The sequence below is a fragment of the Cetorhinus maximus genome, chromosome 21 (genome assembly GCF_964194155.1).
Source record: "Cetorhinus maximus chromosome 21, sCetMax3.hap1.1, whole genome shotgun sequence".
Lineage (NCBI taxonomy): Eukaryota > Metazoa > Chordata > Chondrichthyes > Lamniformes > Cetorhinidae > Cetorhinus > Cetorhinus maximus.
The window spans coordinates 80048591-80069354 of NC_135899.1; the positions used below are offsets into that span (position 1 = coordinate 80048591).

General features: G+C 46.2%; 1 long non-coding RNA gene across 2 annotated transcripts; it reads right to left on the reverse strand.

Moving 5' to 3' along the window:
* Positions 1-450: 450 nt before the first annotated feature.
* On the reverse strand, positions 451-20431 carry LOC144696038 (uncharacterized). Of its 2 annotated transcripts, none has more exons than XR_013580061.1 (3): positions 20334-20431; positions 8596-8714; positions 451-2461 (listed from the first exon to the last, which is right to left on the reverse strand). It is a non-coding gene; the product is annotated as an uncharacterized LOC144696038 (long non-coding RNA). The 2 variants fall into 2 exon arrangements; XR_013580060.1 differs by having other exon boundaries at positions 8596-9014.
* Between the last annotated feature and the right edge of the window lie 333 nt (positions 20432-20764).

Genomic DNA, 20764 nt, shown 5'->3' on the forward strand with positions numbered 1-20764 from the left:
CAAAACGTCATTCCAGTCTAAGGAAGGGGGGGGCCTAGGCTCAGTCTCCATTGAAAACTGCATTATGGTCTCAGCAGAGCAAAACTTACAGACAATAAACATTACAAACCCAATTTCTGTTTCAGTAGCCCAGGAGGAGCATGTAGCACTGCCAAGTTTCTTTGTACATGTTGAGAAATGTGTTGGTAATTCAGACAATAAACCACAGTGTTCCTGACCAAGGGAGGCAGTGTCCAGGTTTGCATGAGAGCTGTGACTGAGAAAGCCTGAGCTGCATTCCAGTACTGAGCAAAGTGCACTGTGTTTGATGAGCGTTCTCCCTTAGGCACATTCCGGCTGTCACATCTGTTTGTGTTTCAAACCAACCCAATGTTCTGTGAAGCGTATGTAGGGCAGCTCCAGGCCGGGGGCCTGTACTTATATAAAGAAAAATCTACAAAACCAATAATATCAGCTGTTACGTAACTTGCATTTTAGTGTCACTGGAAGGTGTCCAAACAGTTGCCCACAATCGCTTGTAGATGTTAACCCTGAGAACCTGTCAAACCAAATAAATAACACAACAGTGACGATGAGGGGATGGGGTTTGTCTAATGGCAGAATTTACAAACACTCCTGATCCCAGCATCAATGAATTTAATGAGTTCAGATTTGTTATGTTCATTCTTCAATCTAACTGTGAAAATCCTGGCACCAACAAGTCTAATTTTGTGTTCATTTTCAGGCTTGGATAGCCTGGAGCTGGGCGATGGGGTGAGCTAGGTGATAGCTAAATGGCTGAATTACTTTGTTTTGTTCCAACGTTTAAGTTCAAATCAGCACTATGGCATTTTTATTCAGGTATGAAAACACCATGATAAAAAGATCAAAGCAAAACACTGCGGATGCTGGAAGTCTGAAAAGATAAAAAGATAATTTGTCTCGCAAGGTACTGCTGCTGGTAGGGAGCAAACAGCCTTACAGAGCTGTTCTTCAAAGTTAACCCACAAAAATTGGCAAATGTTGTCCTTTTCATTATCTGTAACTTTATCTGCCGGTAGAGGCACTAGTATGCAGTTAACTCCCATTCGCCAGTAGGGGAGTGCCAGCACATGCTGCTCACTGGCACCACTCACTGGCAGAAGTGCAGCACTACAGCAGCTACAACTTGCCCTTGAGTTTCCAGTCATGGACACAGTCACTGTTACATAAGCTCGATACGGTGCTGTGCTTACTATCTATTAACTATTCATATTGTTTTATTGACATGTGTTACTACAGGTTCCTTGTATAAGCTGCTTGTAGGCCTTCCCAAAGTGGGAGGCAAACAAATACAAATTAGAAACTATGACTTAAACAGGGGCATATTAATCAGTGGTGGAGCCATTTGACAGGTTTTTCCACTCTGGCCTAGTCTGAAAGAGCAGCTGATTTTAACTAGTTCAGTTTGTCTGATAATTAGGTTTGTCAACTCTGGGTGGGAGTATTCCTGGAGGCTTTATCACATGACCTCCCACCTCCTAGCTTGCCACCCAAACAAATAGCATTTTTCTCCATCTCTGACATTTTTATAACCAATAAACAAAGATGTTCAAAGAAAATGAGAACTTATATTTTTAATGCCCCTATGATTTTTTTCCAAGACTTGCATCCAGGAGATTAACCTTTAAATCTTGGAGACTCCAGAATATTCCAGGAAGATTGGCAACCCCACTGATAACAGGTCCATTTTCCACACATCGATCTTTAAATTCTGAACCATTCCTAAATATTAAAAATATGCCATGCCAGGATATGGTGCTTAAAGAGGGGCATCCAAACTACCAACCTCTGTCCCAACACCCCAGTCAGAGCCCAACAATCAGATGGGATACACAGGTGGAAAGACCCTAATGTTACGAGTGATGGGGGTACCTCGGTAGGAGCTTGGGTTATGAATGACACTGAGCACTTAAGTGTACAATGATCATATTTGCTGCCAATATAACTTTGTTAATTTGTTCCACATGTAACTTGCTGCTTAATCACAGTGACACCTTGTACTGGACCTCAAGCCAACTTTCTGTCTGTTCTCTCCCAGTGAGAAGGAATAGTGATACATGAAGAGATTGCCTGAGGCAGTAACAAAAATTCTCACTGTCCCATTGACCACATTCAGGGAGTAGTAGGAGCAGCATCTGTATCAGTCATTCATTTTACCAACTACTCCTCTTAATATGGCTCGTCTATTCAGATAGAATGCAGAGAGGGGACCACTTTAAGTGATGGGAATCATGTGTCCATCTGTCCATTATCCACTTTGGCGCAGTTCATTCCTCTCCTCCGATGCCCCTGTTCCAACAACTGCATTGGTTTCAGCTGCTTCAGTCATTCTTCTGGTGCTATAGGAGGACAGACCGATACCCCCTACAGCTAGGAGCAGTGCAGAGAAGTTAATGAGTCGGCCAGTACTCTGGACCACAGCTTCACCCGCAAGTTGCATCTGTGCAAATCAGAAAACCACCAGTAAATGAGATGCCTGTAATTCCCCATTAATCCCCTCCCCTCTCCAGATCTAGAGGGGAATATTCCCCACTACCCAGTTCTTTGACTACAATTTCTATTTGCAAAGATCTTTAGATAATAATGATCGGTGCCTCTCCATCTATCCCCCAAACTTCCCTCAGTATTCTGGCCAGCTGACCTTTTCAACTTTCAGTTCTATTGCTTTTTTAAATACAAGTTTCTTTTTGAGTTTTTTGCTCTAGTCATGTTTCTCTTGCATCCTTCTCAGGTACTCGTACTACCCCATCATCTTCCTCCATGATACAGAGGAGAGATTCTTAAATTCTGCTATTACTTTCCTCTGTGCAAAGTGGCTCCTTTATCCCCTTGACTATTCTGTTTATTTCCCCTTCTGTTGATTACCAGTTTTTCATACTGCCTCACCTCCCTGTCTTCCTTTTTGTTTCCTTCTCTATTTTCATCTGTATTACACCCCCTTTTGATCATATGACTCTTGTTTTACAACTCTGTCCTACTTACCCATGAATCCCAGCCTTTGGCAAAGCTTCTATAGCTGGAGGAGTATATTTATCCTGTAAATTCTCTCACATATTTAAATATCTCCCACTTGTCCACTGTTTGATTTGCCATCTTTTGCTGGTCTAGGTCCCCTGTCCTCCCACCGAATTATCTCATTACCTCAGATTGCAGGTGATTGACAACTCTTTCCATCACTTCACTGATGGCTGTAAGGAGGCTGGAAGGGTGGGTAATGGGCCACGTTAGATTTTTCCTGTTTTTTCTTTGTGGTTAGATCATCCTGGACAATCTCCACATTGTGAGTTAGAGGCCAGAGTCAGAACCAACTAGGCTCAGGGAGAGACTAAGGTAGAGAACAACTGACAAGCCTTAGTTTTGCCCAGAGCTCTCCGTCATGGAATAATATCAATAGGTAGGACACTGGTTTCCATGATGTTGGGAATCTGGAAGGAGGCCAAGTAGAATCATGCACTCAGCCTGGACACTGGTGGGAATGTTTATTGGGTTTCCACTCCTGTTAGCTGCCTGATTGTTCACCAAGTGGATGTGGTAGGTCTGCAGTGCTTTCTTTCCCCCAGTCGTTCATGGGTTGTGGGCATCACTGGCTGGGCCAGCATTTGTTGCCCATCCCTAATTGCCCTTGAGGTGGTGATGGTGAGCTGCCCTCTTGAACCACTGCAGTCCATGTGTTGTAGGAACTGCTGTAACTTGGGCCTGTGTACCTGGCACAGCCTTCCATACTTTGCACAACCAGGACTGCATTACAACGTTTTTCTACATTACAACAGTGACTGCACTTCCAAGGTATTTAATTGGCTATGAACGATGTTTTCTTGATGTTTTCTTGACTTGATAGTGATTCAGGATTGCAGGAAGGGCCAGTTCACAGGGGCCTGGAGATTAGACTCTGGGCCCTCGGAACTTTACTGTGATTCAAACCAAATGCTGTGCATAGCACTATAATGGTTAAAAATCAAACCACGCGAGCCAGTAACAATGATGCAGTTTGGCAATTGGGATGTTGGTTTTAATATTTAATCTGTCTCTTGTAAAACAGCCGCTGATTCTAATCCACTGAGAGTCGGAATCAGTGAAGTGAAAGGACAAAGACATCCAGCTGTCCCTCCAGGATGGGTCAAAGAACCTTACAAAAGAATTTCACATCCCTCCCCCTGTCAGCATCCCCCGCCTACACCCCCCATCAGTGCTCCCCTCCTCCCTAAGTCAATGCCACATCCCCAGACAGGTTAGACCATAAGACATAGGAGCAGAAATTAGGCCATTCGGCCCATCGAGTCTGCTCCACCATTCAATCATGGCTGATAAGTTTCTCAACCCCATTCTCCCGCCTTCTCCCCGTAACCTTTGATCCCCTTACCAATCAAGAACCTATCTATCTCGGTCTTAAATACACTCAATGACCTGGCCTCCACAGCCTTCTGTGGTAATGAATTCCATAGATTCACCACTCTCTGGCTAAAGAACTTCTTCCTCATCTCTGTTCTAAAAGGTCTTCCCTTTATTCTGAGGCTGTGCCCTCGGGTCCTAGTCTCTCCTACTAATGGAAACATCTTCCCCACGTCCACTGTATCCAGGCCTTTCAGTATTCTGTAAGTTTCAATCAGATCCCCCCTCATCCTTCTAAACTCCATCGAGTATAGACCCAGAGTCCTCAAACGTTCCTCATATGTTAAGCCTTTCATTCCTGGAATCGTTCTCGTGAACCTCCTCTGGACCCTCTCCAGGGCCAGAACATCCTTCCTGAAGTACGAGACCCAAAATTGCTCACAATATTCTAAATGTGGTCTGACCAGAGCCTTATAAAGCCTCAGCAGCACATCCCTGCTTTTATATTCTAGTCCTCTCGAAATAAATGCCAACGTTGCATTTGCCTTCCTAACTACTGACTCAACCTGCAAGTTAACCTTAAGAGAATCCTGGACTAGGACTCCCAAGTCCCTTTGCACTCCAGATTTCTGAATTCTCTCCCCATTTAGAAAATAGTCTATGCCTCTATTCTTCCTACCAAAGTGCATGACCTCACACTTCCCCACATTATATTCCATCTGCCACTTCTTTGCCCATTCTCCTAACCTGTCCAAATCCTTCTGCAGCCTCCCCACCTCCTCAATACTACCTGTCCCTCCACCTATCTTTGTCATCTGCAAACTTAGTCAGGATGCCCTCAGTTCCTTCATCTAGATCATTAATGTATAGAATGAAAAGTTGTGGTCCCAACACTGACCCCTGCGGAACCCCACTAGTCACTGGCCGCCATCCTGAGAAGGACCCCCTTATCCCCACTCTCTGCCTCCTGCCAGACAGCCAATCTTCTATCCATGCTAGTGTCTTGCCTCTAACAGTAAGGGCTCTTATCTTACTGAGCAGCCTCCTGTGCGGCACCTTGTCAAAGGCCTTTTGGAAGTCCAAGTAGATAACATCCATTGGCTCTCCTTTGTCTAACCTACTCGTTACCTCCTCAAAGAATTCTAACAGATTTGTCAGGCATGACCTCCCCTTGATGAAACCATGCTGACTTTGCCCTATTTTACCATGCACTTCCAAGTATACTGAAATCTCATCCTTAATAATGGACTCTAAAATCTTACCAACGACCGAGGTCAGGCAAATCGGCCTGTAATTTCCTGTCTTTTGCCCCACTCCCTTTTTAAACAGGGGGGTTACATTAGCGATTTTCCAGTCCTCTGGGGCCCTCCCTGACTCCAGTGATTCCTGAAAGATCACCACTAACGCCTCCACTATCTCTTCAGCTATCTCCTTCAGAACTCTGGGGTGTAATCCATCTGGCCCAGGTGATTTATCCACCTTCAGACCTTTCAGTTTTCCTAGCACCTTCTCCTTGGTAATGGCCACCATACTCACCTCTGCCCCCGACTCTCTTGAACTTTGGGGATGTTACTCGTGTCTTCCACCGTGAAGACTGACGCAAAGTACCTATTCAGTTCCTCCACCATTTCTTTGTTCCCCACTACTACTTCTCCAGCGTCATTTTCCAGCAGCCCAATGTCCACTTTTGCCTCTCTCTTACCCTTTATATATCTAAAAAACTCTTGCAATCTTCTTTTATATTACTGGCTAGTTTACCCTCATATTTAATCTCCTCCCTCCTTATTTCTTGTTTAGTTGTCCTCTGTTGGTCTTTGTAGGCTTCCCAATCCTCTGGTTTCCCACTGTTCTTCGCCGCATTGTATGCTTTCTCTTTAGCTTTTATGCTATCCCTGATTTCCCTTGTCAGCCATGGTTGCCTCGTCCTCCCTTTAGTATGCCTCTTCTGCCTAGGGATGAATTTTTGCTGTGTCTCCCAAATTACTCCAAGAAACCCCTGCCATTGCTGTTCCACTGTCTTTCCTGCTAGGCTCATCTCCCAGTCAATTCTGGCCAGCTCCTCCCTCATGCCTCTGTAGTTGCCTTTATTCAACTGTAATACCATTACATCTGATTCCAGCTTTTTCCTCTCAAATTGCAGGGTAAATTCACCAACATTCCATGGATGGTTCCTATTCTCACTCCCTTCACCCCTCCTCCACTGGGATCCTGGCTGTGGATAGCGCCATGGGAACTGGGGACCTGACAATGCCTCAGTTAAGAGGCCATGCTTCATGTGAGCATGAGTGTTGGAACCTTAGCCAAGCCATTTCTGTGAGCTCCCCTAGTAACCTTGAGAGGAAGTGACCTGACAGCTCGCTTGTGACTTGTATAAAGAAATAGAAAAGCTCATGATACAGAAAGAGGTGGAGAATTTTTCAGCAAATGGTCACAGGCATGGTAGGTTAAATGGCTTCCTTTTATGATACAATTTGTGGTCCAGGCTGAATCAGGAGATTGCAATAGGGGAAATAGTTATGTTGCTAAAGTTAACCTCAGTACTCCAGGTTAGGGAGGGTTACGCTGTTCGGTCACCCTCAGATGACAAGTGCAGTTAGGTAAGGGCAGGATAAAGATCAGGATCTGTTGTGATGCCCCTCCTGGTGAATTGACTTGCTAACACATACTGTGGATGCTCACACACAAAGGATAAGGATTTATGTGAGGTGAGATGCTGTTATGGAACTACAGCCCAGCTTATTCAGGAATAGTGATGGATAGTTAGAGGAAGGAAGAGAGAGAGGGAAGGAAAGGAAGTGAAGGAAGGAGAAAGAGATAAGGAGGAAAGAAAGGAGGGAGAAAGGAATGAGATAAAAGGGGGGAGGAGGTGAAAGAGAGATGGAAAGATATAGGGAGAAAGGAACGAGAGAGAGAGAAGTGAAAAAGGAGGTGAAAGAGAGACAGTGAGAGGAGAAAGAGGATCATGAGACTCTCACACGCACACACTGCTGCTGTATCACACAGATAATGACTGCAGGCTCCATGCTGGATAGGGAGGTTTTTATAGAAACACAGATTTGTTAAAATGTGATACAAGGTCACTGACTGGCTAAAGCCCCAGAAAACAATCTCCTGTTTGTGAGAGTGGATTTGAAGATTATACTCAGCAAAATCCAACAAATCACCAGTTTAAGGATTGAAATGAAGGAAAAGCAGAACTTCATCAGCTAAACAGTTTCTTTATACAAACTGATGATGTCACTGCTTGTTACCGACTGCAGGCTAATGTCAATGCATGTTAATGTCACGGTGTGTTACTGAATGTATATTACATACAATTTACAGCACAGAAACAGGTGATCGACCCAAATGGTCTATGCTGATTTTTAAGCTTCATGACACGATCATTTTTCCACCTTACTTCATTTCACTGCATCAACATATCCTATTCATTTTGTAATATAGCAACCAGAACTGAGCACAGTACTCCATGTTGCCTAGCCAAGGTTCTGTACCTTGTTTAAGATAGGTCCTCTGTTTTTCAATTCTTTGCTTCTAGAAATTAACCCTAGTGCTTTGCTTGTTTTTTTTTAATGGCCCTGTTAAGCTGAGTTGCTACTTTTAATGATTTGTGAATCTATATCCCTAGATCCCTTTGCTCCTCTACCCCATTTAGACCCTTAATTTCCAAGGAGTATGTGGCCTCCATATTTCTTACCAAAATTGCCGTCTCTCACTGAACTATATTGAAATTCATTTGCCAATTACCTGCCAATTCAGCGAGTTTATTAATGTTTTCCTGTATATTGTCCTAATTTTCTTTAGTATTAACCATACCCCCAAATTTAATGTCATCTGCAAATTTTAAAATTGCACTCCAGTTTCTGAGTACAAATCTTCAGTGGAAATGATGAGCAATGATGGTCCCAGCACTGATTCTTATGGAACACCACTACCCACCTTTTGCCAGTCTGAGTAACTGTAACCCCTTATTTTCACTTTGCAGCCAGCTTGCTATGCATTCTGCTTCTTGTCCCCTGACTCCACATGCTCTGACCTTAGATATAAGCCTATGGCACCTTATCGAGGGACTTTTGAAAAACCAAATATTTTACATCTACTACAGTACCCTCATCTATTCTTTCTGTTGCTTTACTGTGCGTCATTGTGTGACTGTCACATCACGTTACTGTGTGAATGCCACTGCACGCAATTCTGCACCCTTCCCTGCACATTCCTCACTCCAGTTAAGGTAGTTCTACTAACCTGTAATAGTCGGAAGTAATTGGGAGTTAATCTGTTCAGCCGAAGTATCATGTCCAAGGTGACATATGGATGGTAGTTGATTCTAACAAGAGTAGCGTGCAATTCCAAATGTTCCTAGTCTGAGGAGAGGAAAAGTCCACGTTATTGGCAACGTAGTTGGGTCCCGGTAAGATGACCAGTCCTGCCTGATGGAGTGGAGTGTAGCGCAGCCTCCGGTCTGACTGGATGCTTATGGTGACTGGCCGTAAACAGCTTTTTATACCATGCCTCTCGCACTCAGTGATGTCACTGAGCTATTGAGCTGTCTGTCAAAGGGCATCAGTGTTTTATGTTCCGGATATGCATTCGCTTCACCAAGTCCCAGACTCAGACGCATCAGCTCTCTCTGTGATCACTGCACTGACAGGACCTGCCTTGGGCTGAATCAAAACAACACAGTTTCAGCAATGTCTATTCCTTAGCTTCCTCTGTCCGACAACACAGGACTTTTGAGATGACTCAACTATTCGATAGTCCCGCTCCGACACAGGAACTGATGCTGGATATACCAGCTCTCTTCCCCCCAGCCCACCCCCACCTTAGTTAACAGAATTCACTCCCACTGCCACTCCTCTGTTATCAACACTCATCCTTGCCCCAACCATTCACTCCTCAATTACCAGCATTCAGTCCCCTGCCGCCTCAGCCTTCTCAGATACCAGTACTTATTCCCACTCCTAGTTATCAGCACTCACATTCACCCCTCCCTCATCTGTTATCAGCACTCACTCCTGGCCCAGATACCAGCACTCACCCCACCCCTCAGACCCCCAGTTACTAGCATTTACCCTTCACCCCCAGTTACCAGTCACCCCCTCTCTTTGCTCCTTCCTATTACCAACACTCACACTCATCCCTCCAACCCCCACAGATATCCCCACCATCTACTCTCCAATAACCAGCATTCAGCCCCACCCAGCTTTCCTGCAAGTCTCAGCGCTCAAACTCCACCACCCACCCTTGCTGTTATCAGCACTCAACCCTGCCCCTCCCTCCTTTCAGTTTAGACACTGCATAACCCAAGAACTGAGCAGATTGCATCAGTGATTGTCCAGCTAGTGTTAGATTACAGCAATTCAAATCCAGGACACAGTGAGACAGATGCATTTAAAATAGAGAAACATCTCAATTAGTGTATTTTCTCAGTGGATGGTGAGGTGGCAGGGGGGGTGGGGGGAGTTGCTCTGTGGATGATAATTTCCCACTTGTGTCCACAGTTCCCTAGAACCACACCAACTCTGACCTGGGAAATACAAAATTCAAATGAGGAAGGAAGCAAGATACTGGCCTCAGTCCCATCACACTTGGCAATCACCCAGGAACTCTGATTTAGCCTCTGGGAGGTGCCCGAGTGCCATGCGACGTTGCCTCACCGGCCTCCTCAGTCCATTAGAATTTTTTAAAAATTAATTCAGGCCAGCATTTATTGCCCATCTCTAGTTGCCCTTGAGAAGGTGGATTCATGTACAAGGACACCTAGATCCCTCTGTACTATAGCATTCTGTAGTCTCTTTCCATTTAAATAATACTCTGCTCTTCTACTTATCCTGCCAAAGCGGACAACCTCACATTTTCCCACGTTATACTCCATCTGCCAAATGTTTGCTCACTTACCCAACCTCCCCCCACCCCAATTTAACCTCTCCAGATCCCTTTGCAGATCTTTATATCCTCCTCACAACTTGCTTTCCTACCTATCTTCATACCATCAGCAAATTTGGCTACAATACAGTAGGTCCCTTCATTCAAGCCATTAAATGTAGATCATAAATAGTTGAGGTCCCAGCATTGATCCCTGTGGCACTCCACTAGCTATGGTTTGCAAACCGGAAAATGACCCATTTATCCCAACACACTGTTTCCTGTTGGTTAGCCAGTCCTTTATCCATGCTAATATATCACCCCCAACACCATATGCTCTTATGTAGCATATGCGTAGTAACCTTTTATGTGGCACCTTATTGAATGTCCTTTGGAAATCCAAGTACACTACATCTACCTTTTATCCACCTTGTTTGTTACATCCTCAAAAACTCTAATAAATTTGTCAAACATGATTTCCTTTTCACAAAACCACATTGACTCTGATTGTATTATGATTGGCTAAATGTTCTGCTACTACTTATTTAATAATGAATTCTAGCATTTTCCCAATGATAGACGTTAGGCCAACTGGCCTAGTTTCCTGCTTTCTGTCTCCCTCCATTCTTGAATGCAGGTGTTATATTTGTGGTTTGCCAATCCACTGGAACCTTTCCAAAATCTAGGGAATTTTGGAAAGTTACAACCAATGCAGTCACTATCTCAGCAACCACTTCTCTTAAGGCCCCAGAATGCAAGCCATCAAGTCCAGGGGACATCGCAGCCTTAAGTTCCATTAGCATTCCCATTACTTTTTCTCTAATGAGTGATTGCTATCTTCGTGTGCTTAGCATGGCCACCTGTATTTATACTAGCTGAAATTCCACAGAGGAGTCAGTACTTCTGACTAGAGAAACCTGTTCCAACCAGCTACCTAATTAACTAACTGCAACTGCCTCTCCAGTAGGGAGCTTGTTTATCTCTAAGACTGAAAGAAAACTTAACTTTAACAGTAAATTGTAGTTAAATGCTAAATGCAAACTAGACTAAATTTTAGAAAGCTATTAATCTTCAAAATTCCCTCATTCACCAAATTCCCAAGCTCACACTCTGCCTTGAGCTGCACTCAGTGATGAGCTGCTGACTTTATGCTTAGTAATTCACTCTCTTCCCACATCGCCAAGATGATACAACAATTCTACTTCAGCTCCTCCTTCTGTCACCAGCCCACATTTGAGAGAATGAGTTTCTCCCATTCAGGTCAAGGTGACAGCAGCCTGTCCCACTCCAAGCAGGCTGCCTCTCCACAGGGATCAGGTCCCTGGGCGCTGGTCCACCTACACTGCCCATTCTTCATGTGGTGCCCAGGCACTGAGTGTTGCTGGATGTTTATTCATAAGTCTATCCTGTTCTCCCTGTGATAACCATATACACCAACAAGAGTCACTGCAAGCAGTGAGAATTCTGTTCAATTCACCCAGAGGTGCTGAGGTCAAGAGACATGCCCCAGGCTGAGAAATGCTAACTCAGCACAAATTGAGGGTGGAACTTGGATTTTACTGCTTTGCACGGCACAATGCACTGTCACTGATTATGTTACTGTCTGGTCCCTCGACACCTTCCCCCACTTAGTGCAAACACAGCCTGTGGGAGAATGCAGATGTGAAGCAACCCCTTGCACTCATAGGAACAGCAAGAGGCCATTCATCCCCCTTGCAGTCATAGAAACAAGGGCAGGCTATTCAGTTCTCACACTCCAGGATGAGTCACAGGGTGCTTTACAAAGACTAATGTAGGAGAATTCATAAAATTCGCAGCCTTTGAGGGGAAGATGAAAATAATCTAAAATTATAGAATTTCACATCGCAGAAGGAGACCATTTGCTCATTACAATTGTACCAGCTCTTTGAAAGAGTTGTCCAATTAGTATCATCCCTCTGCCCTTTTCCCAGACCTCTCTAAAATTTTATTTTCAAAACAGTTACTCACTTTCCTTTTAGCAGCTGTTACAGATTTTGTTCTTACCACCGATCAGATATTGCAGGTCCCAATAAACTGCTACATAAATACACTTCTCCCTCTTCACTCTCTTTAAATTACATGATGATTTCAAGCTGTCACCTAATTATCAATTCACTCACAATCGGAATTCATGTTTTCTAATTTAGCTTATCAAAAATAAATCAAAATTTTGAACAACTTCTGCATGCATTCCCTGTCATAACACTGGTTGCTCAAGTGCCTCATGAAAAGCCTTGGGCATTCTGCAAAAAGGTCCTCTACAAATGCAAGTTATATTGTTTTTGGTTCTTTTTAACCTTCTCTGCTCTAAATGAAAAGAGCCTAAATTAATCTCCTCTCTCCTCATCCCTGGGATCATTTTAGTGAACCTCTTCTGCGCTGTCTCCATGGGCAGGATCTTTAGGTAGGCGAGCGGGAGGGGGCGAGGCCCACTTGCCGACCCGTAAAGTGACGCGGGATGACGTCGGGTGGAAGTCCTGACCTCACCCCGCGTCATTTCAAATTTCAGGTCGGCGGGGGCGTAGCCGGATCAGCTGTGCGCCTGACGACCTGTCAACGGCCTATTGAGGCCATTGACAAAGTACTTAATGTAATTAATGGACCTGACCGTCCAACCTGAAGGTTGGCGGGCAGGCTGGGAGCCCTGGCGGGCTTAAGAAAAAGCATGAAACCTCATCCACGGGCGGGATGAGGTTTCATGAGGGTTTTTAAGTTTTTAGTAAAGGTTTCACTGGAAGCAACGGACATGTCACATGAGGGGACATGTCAGGGAAATTTTGTATTTGTCTCTATAACATTTTTAAATTTGGAGCTGATCTCCTTGAGGCAACACTTAGCCTCAGGGAGATCAGTGCGCGCACGCATGAAAGAGCACACTCTCGGCTGAGAGAATCCCCCTGCCCCCTCCCCTGCCTGCACAGGGAGCACATAGCACTTCCTGGTGGACGTTATGCTGGTCGGGCCTTAATTGGCCCACCCATGTAAAATGGCGGCACGCCCCTAATCAGGGGCACCAATCGGAGGCGCTCCTGCCCAGGCCCGCTCCTGCACTTTCCTCCGATGGGGGAAAAATTCTTCCCCATGGCATTGACATCCTTTCTTAAGCAAGGCTTCCAAAACTAGACACAATATTCCTGCTGCAGCCTGATCAATGATCATTACAGGTTTAAAGTTACCTCTTTTCTTTTATACTTTGTCTCTAATTATAAAATCTAGAATTCAATATTGCTTTTTAACAGCTTCAATTGTCCTCCCAGTTTTAAAGATTCACGCTCCTGACCCCTAAGGTCTCTCTCATCAGCTCTTTTTAAAGAAATAAAATCCCTAAAAAAAGGGGGAGCCAAAAACCTGGAATTATTGAAGAAACAAAAGGGGATGGTTGTTGGGATCTCTCTGGATGGGTGAATTAAGATGGGCCCAATGGCCTCCTCATCCATTATTATTTTGTGATCCAAGAGTACAGAAGTATGGAATTCTCTGTCAGACCTCAATCTGCTTGTCCAGGTGATCCCATGAACAGGCACACCTCCCAGTGTCTGCTATAGCCTTCCTTTCTCGACCAAAGCCATCAAACAAACAGATTAATTGACTGTCCCACAGGCGCCAGAGAGACAGACAGTGTGCACAAAATGACAGCTATGTCCAACAGCATAACAAGTGACTGCACCTCAAACAATTCATTGTTCTTGAAGCGCTGTCAGATGTTTTGACAAGGAATTAATAAGAAAAAAAATCTGAAATAAATAGTTTCCACGTTATTCAGTTGACAAACCAGGGAATTGGTACCCAGACTTTGAGCCTGTGCCATCCCTCAAATATCATGTTCCGGCCATTGTATTCATTCCCCACCACAAAGTCTAGCCCTCCCCCGGCCCACTGCCTGAGGCCGAACTAGACTGTTTGCAAACTCATCATCCTATTTGATCCCAAGTTGCGCTTCTGACCCTACAGCCTCTCCACATCAAGGCTGCCTATTTCCACCTCTGTAACGTCACCCATGTCCACTCCAGCCTCAGCCCAACTGCTACTGAAACCCTCATCCATGCTATTGTTACCTCCAGACTTGACTATCCCAATGTTCTCCTGGCTGGCCTCCCATCTTCTACCCTCCATACACTTTGGCACATCCAAAACTCGGCTGGCCTCATTCTAACTCGCACCTGGTCCCATTCACCCATCACCCCCTTGCTCATTGACTCCATCAACACCTCCTAATGTGAAAGTCGCATTGTGCTCAATACCTTCAGGGGCTTGTACCCTCCTACAACATGGGATTTAAGCACACTGACTGCAAAGTTAAGAAAGGTATTTACAGAGAATATCCACCGCTGATGCTCCAGATCTCCACTCTATTCAGGGCCTCAGCTTCTCAATGCAGTGACTCACCAGGCATGTTCAGCTGCCCTAGCTCCTTGCTACAGTCTTGCTCTCTCTCCCTTTTCATGAGCCCTCTGGTGCCTCCTTCTCATCCAGCCCATGCTCCGGACTGAGGCCCTACCTCCAGCTTTCTTTAATCCACACTCCAGGCTTAGGTTCCGCCCCTGGCTCCTTCAAGACTTCAGCTCTTGTTGCAAGGAGAACCCCAGGCCGATTGGATCCCCCTGCCCAGCAACGTCCCAGGCCAAAGACCTCTGCTGGCAGGGACCTAATGCTCTGTGCAGTGGGCAGGGCTCAGCCTCCAGCCCCGCTCCAAAGTTGGAAGCCCGAAGTCAGGATGCCAAGGGCCTGCTCACCTCTCCTGGTACACACGCCCCCGTTCCAGAAACTACATGTGTGACAGTTTGCTAAGCAATCACATGATCAACAGGTTCAATTGAGCTATGATAACTTTCAAAGCCACATTGGTGGCAGCATTTCCTTCGTGCAGCACTGATTGGGGCAAATGGTAAGGATTGGGATGTTATCTGGCATTTGACAGAAATGACATTCTCAGTCCCTTACCCACACTGGTACTTTCAATGGAATCCAGGCTTTGGAATGGATCAGCTACATAGGAGTCCAGGTCGGTCATGTTGCCTGGGATCGTACGATTGGCAGCACTTGTCGCTTCTGCTGCAGCTTCACCACTGGTCATCTCTGTGTCCTCTTTCAGTACTAGAGAAGGTCTCCTTACACTGGATATGTTCCCTGGGTTCACAACACACAGGTCACTCCAGATTCCTTGTCACTATCTGAGTCTCCCTCGCACGAGCCACTGACACTTTCAGCGATGCTGTTGAGTGAGCTGCTTGCCCCCACTTCATCCACCAGGCTTCTGGCCTCGAGTATCTCCCCTCTATGAACCAATTTCTGAAGCTGTCCTCTGGCTACAGGTTCAACAACACAGATGTTGCCCCCAGTGTCAAGCCACTTGATGACTTTGTTGGGTTCAGGATCCCAGACACCTTGTATCTTATTCCGACCCCTGATATTCCTGTTCTGGGGGAATACTCTTGCACCAATCGGAAGGTCCACCTTGTCAGCTTTGTATTGCGTAGTGTTTTTCTTCACAGTACTTCTTTCTCAGTCCTTTTGGACGCCATCTTGAGCACCTGGTTTCGCCTCAGGTGATGCTCAGTAATCCATTCATCAACATAGCCATCTCCATCTGAACGTGCGGTGAACCCAAGGAGATGATCCACAGGAAGGACTGGGTCTCTTCCAAAGAAGAGATAGTGTGGACAGTAACCCATGGAGGAATGTGGGATACTATTACAAGCATAGACCAACTCTGGAAGATACCCTGGCCACTTACATTTACTCTCAGGAGGCAAGCTGTGCAATCGGTCAGACAGAGCACAGTTGAATTGTTTGCACTGTCCATTACCCTCTGGACTATTGGGGGCAGTGCGGCTCTTGACAATGCCATACACCTTGCACAGCTCCAGTGGGATCCCACTCTCAAAATTGAGTCCTTGGTCAGTGGACCCGGCAGGGAGTATTAAAATGGATGAACATTAGTTGAGTGTTACTAACGCAATAGTTGAGACTTTTGGTCACAGGTGTGAATAATCTGTGTAAACTTGGTGAAGACATCTGTAAGTATAAGAATGTGCTAGGTCCCATTACCACTGGGGTCGAGGACAGTAAAACCCATTGCGAGAACCTTCAGGGGCCTAGTGGCAACTAGCCATGTTGGGGTGAAGCCGCTTCCCTGGTTTGGCCAAAATACACCTCTCACGGTAACCACTCTTTTCTACCCTTGAACAAGTGATGGCTCCGCTCCTAGGCCAAGGAGACTGGCTTTGGTTTCCAGTATGAAGGGGAGTTTTCCATCTTTTTTTCTCACGAGGTCTGTGGGGGAGGCATATGGACTCAACGATTCCCAGATGACACCTCATTCCACAGACTTCTGCAGGTACTCCCTTCCCACTTCCTCCCAGTGATGGGGTCGGATCCAGCGATGAGGAATCCTCACTGGGCAGTCATCTGCTGTTACAATCTTGTAGCTCACCAGGTCACAATACTCGGTGTCATTATCACCCTGACTGAAAGTTGTCCCATACTTGGTGAGTAGAAATGAAGCATCTCCTCTGGGTCTCCTCCAACTCACCGATGTCCATCTTGGAAATGAGGTTAGAAATGTCTTCCCCACTTGGTCCACTCTCCATGACAGTTGCAGGTTTAAGGATACCTATGGACATTCTCGGTTGGAGGTAAACATCCTTGCCGCTGAAATGGTGATCTGCATGGGTACCCTACCCTTTTCTCCCACAGTGACGAGGATGGCTTCCATAGTTACACCAAGTGGTGGCTCCACTACATGCAGGATGTGATGCTCAAGCAAGGCCTGATATTGGCCAGTTGCGGACAGCTGGCGTAAGCCTTCGAGGACAGTGATTGGGTGGTGGGGGGGGAGACACACACCCAATTTCCTGCTACCCTGACAGTCTTAAGGTTCTGTGCAGGCTGATACACCTTGAGTGCATAGAGCAAGGCTGAGGACTCTTGACCTCCCCCCCTCCGGCTGATTTAGTAACTTCCTGCTCATACCAGTCATCATACATGCCTTCCAAGGATGCCCAGATGTTTCTCAACATTTTAACCCTAACATCACAGGTATTGTCAACTTTCCTTACTTCCACTGGAGTCACAATCGAGTCACAAACCACCAGAAACCCCAGGGTATGAAAAGTGTGATGGACAGCAGATAGGTAGAGCTTGATGTAGCCGTGTTAAGGGATGCCCAATTCTTGTGAAGCAGAGATTTGGAGGAGGGAAGAAATGTTGATCAGGTCATGCCCTTCAGCTAGTTGCTCTCGGAAGAACTGGTGAGTAACGGTTGACACCTCTGCTCCGGTGTCAATTAGGCACAATATTTCCACCATTCCAAATCTCTCAGCCACCTTAGGGCAAGTCCCTACCACTCGGCATAAGACTGAGCCTCTTCCCAAAAGAACCTCGCCCCATCCCTGCCTGGCTCTCGGTGGAAGGCCCAACTAGTTTAATGTCTATTAAAGGGGAGGCCGTGGCATTGGATGGGGTCCCCATGTCTAACATCTGTGATGGCTGTGGTTGGTGAGTGCAGTCTCATTTGAAGTGTCCAGTCCTGTTACAATTCCAAAATCTCTTTGGACTATCCCTTGTGTGGGATTGGCCATAAGGCTTGCCGTGGAGATAGGACAGCAAGGACTGGACAGCAAGGACTGGATTTATGCTTGTTGTGCAGCAATCTGTACCACTTGCCTCCTCAGCCTGAGGTCCAAATCCCTGTCCGCACTAACAGCCACCTTCCTGATGGTGGCCTCTTTCTTGGTCTTTGGAGTCCCGTCTTTCCCCATGATCCGGATGATGTGGCCCCACGCGTCAAAGGAGGATAATTGGGGTTTGGCACTGTTAAGCCTCCTCAACTTCATCTGGACGGTTCCATCCCTCACTGCTTCAGCTTGGCAGTCCTTCAGCTGTGTGTCCCTGGTCAATTTGAGGGACAGATCGAGGAGGATAAAGCAGCTGAACATCTTCACAGTTTCAAGGATATGGAGAACAGGTCCTCTCCCTCAGCTTGCTTGTACTCATAAAACTTCTGTAGCAACTGTGGCAGGCTATTGCTGTCCCCAAAAACACATGCCAGGTCCTCAAAGATCCGCTGTGGACTTCTGTGAATGTCTGTCCTCTTCCCTGTATTTCCTGATGGACGTTCCTACATAGATTTTCCATCACAAACACAACCCGCTCGCTCTCATTGAGGCCCCGGGACCAACTGCGCATCCTCGATCCAGTCTTTGGCCACTGACTCTTTGGGTGCCTATGGTCTTCCCCCACATGTGTCCAACTTCCTACCAACTGATAAGTAGAATACCTGACCAGCGGTTCTGTGTTCTTCGTTCGCAGAATCAAGGGAATGCATCTAGGGAGCCTCTGCCTGGTTTTGGCTTGAAGGTTCAGTTTCCACTGTCGATGCCCCGAGCCACCACAGCCTCCCCCGTGGTCATCGCCGGTTTCAACTCTTCCATCTCTTCTGCCATGACCTGATGCCTGTGCTGTGGAATCCCACTTTTGGCACCTAGATATAATGTGGGATTCAAGCACACAGACTGCACAAAGGTTAAAAAAACACACGGTTCTTTTATTCTACTGGCATCAAAACTGCATAAACTTTCAAGGGAAAGTGTAACTCCAAGAAACAAACAATTTGCAGTGAATATTCACTACCGATGCTCCAGATCTCAGTCCTATTCGGGGCCTCAGCTCCTCAACGCAGTGACTCACCAGGTTTGTTTTGCTGCCCTAGGTCCTGGCTGCAGTCCTGCTCTCTTTCCCCCTTCATGAGGTCTCTGGTGTGTCCTTCTCCTCCAGCCCGCGTTCCAGGCTTAGGCTCCGCCCAACCACCCCCAGTTTCTTCAGGACTTCAGCTCCTGTCCTAAGGACCCCAGGCTGACTGGATCCTCCTGCCCTGCATCCTGCTGGCTGAAGCCTCTGCTGGCAGGGATCTGGTGCACTTCACATCCCACACTGGGCAGGGCCCATCCTCTGGCCCCGCTCCAAAATCAGGAGCCAGAAGTCAGAGTGCCCCGCAGTAGGTGGGGCCCAGCCTCTGCTCACCTCCCCTGCTACACCCCCTATCTCTATCAACTCCTCCAGAAATCTCAGCTCCTTTGACGCTGGCCTCTTGTACATCCCCAACATCCTTCTCTCCATCGTTGGCTGCTTAGGTCCAAAGCTGTAGAATATCCTCCCTAACCCTCCCTTTCCTCTTTTAAAAAACTCTTTAAATCCACCTCACTCAGCCTGATCCACCCTTCTAAGTGTCTCTTTTTTGTCTTGCCTATTTGATTTTGACTTTAGTTAAGCATCTTAGGACCTTTCTCCTACATTAAAGGCACTATACAAATGCAAGTTGTTGTTTTAAGAGCAGGAGAATTACAAGCTTCAGTTCCAGTGTTGGGTCCCTGAAGTTATTAACCACAGTTTGAATTCTCTCCTCATTGCCTAGGGCATTAATTCCGAGTTTAATCAGCCACTGTCAATCGAACGCGGGTCCTCTGCACCCAGAACCAATCCTGAACTAGAAGTAATTGAGAGCAGAAAAAAGTTCTTAACCTCTCCACACCCAGACTGTATCTATCCCGGAGTATAGAGCTGGAGCAAGGACTCATGGTGGGCTACTCCTCTCTTCATTGGCACAGGGAGCATTGAGTTCAATAACTCATTGGTTGTGAAACCGCTTGGAACACCCTGAAGCTGTGATTAGGCGATATATAAATGCCAGACCTTTCCACTGTTTAGACACAAGCTCCGCCTCTTAAGAATCTTGACCAATTAGGAGATATTTCTATTCGCAGTTCTTCCCTCCCCACCAAAGATGTTATGTACCCACTCTGCCTATTATAGAGTGCACATTACATAACTCAAATGTTTTTAGGTAATTGCATTGTAGTATACAGTCTCACCTGTGCAATATACACTGTGTTTATTACAGGCTGAATGTTAATTGCTGAAGTCATAGTTTTTTTTCTCTCATTTGCCTGTTAGTCAGAATCCCGACTCGGTCCCAATTCCCCAGGCGGGATTTGCGTCTCTCTCAGAGTGCGGCCCCTGCCTGAGCTGCTCCAACATTCCGCAATAACGCCAACCTCAAAACTAGACAGCAACATAAAAAAAAACATGCAGAAACTTACAGGGCGAGGCGATAAATTAGCAAACAGCCCCAGAGCCACTCCCGGGCCCGGGTTCCGAGCACAGCGAGGCGAAGAATGGCATTAAAGGCAGATTCTCCACACCCACCCCTGTCCTAGTCCCAGCCCCCGCCCACTGCGCGATGCCCGGGGCGCTGCTCCCAATTGTAGCTGTAAACCAGGGCTCAGACGGATTAGTATTCCATTGTAAACAAAAACAGAAGTGTCGTTTTCCGACTCGACGCAGACCGACCCTAGGAGTTAGGTGGTCGGTTAGTGTTAATCGGGAGTATATTTATTCACTGGACCAGTTCATCCACATGCCCCAGAAACAGGGACTGGTTTGTACCTCACTCCTGACCACTCAACAGCAATAGCCCGGTAACCTAGTCATACTGATACCTCATGAAAACATAAGTTCTGACGAAAGGTCA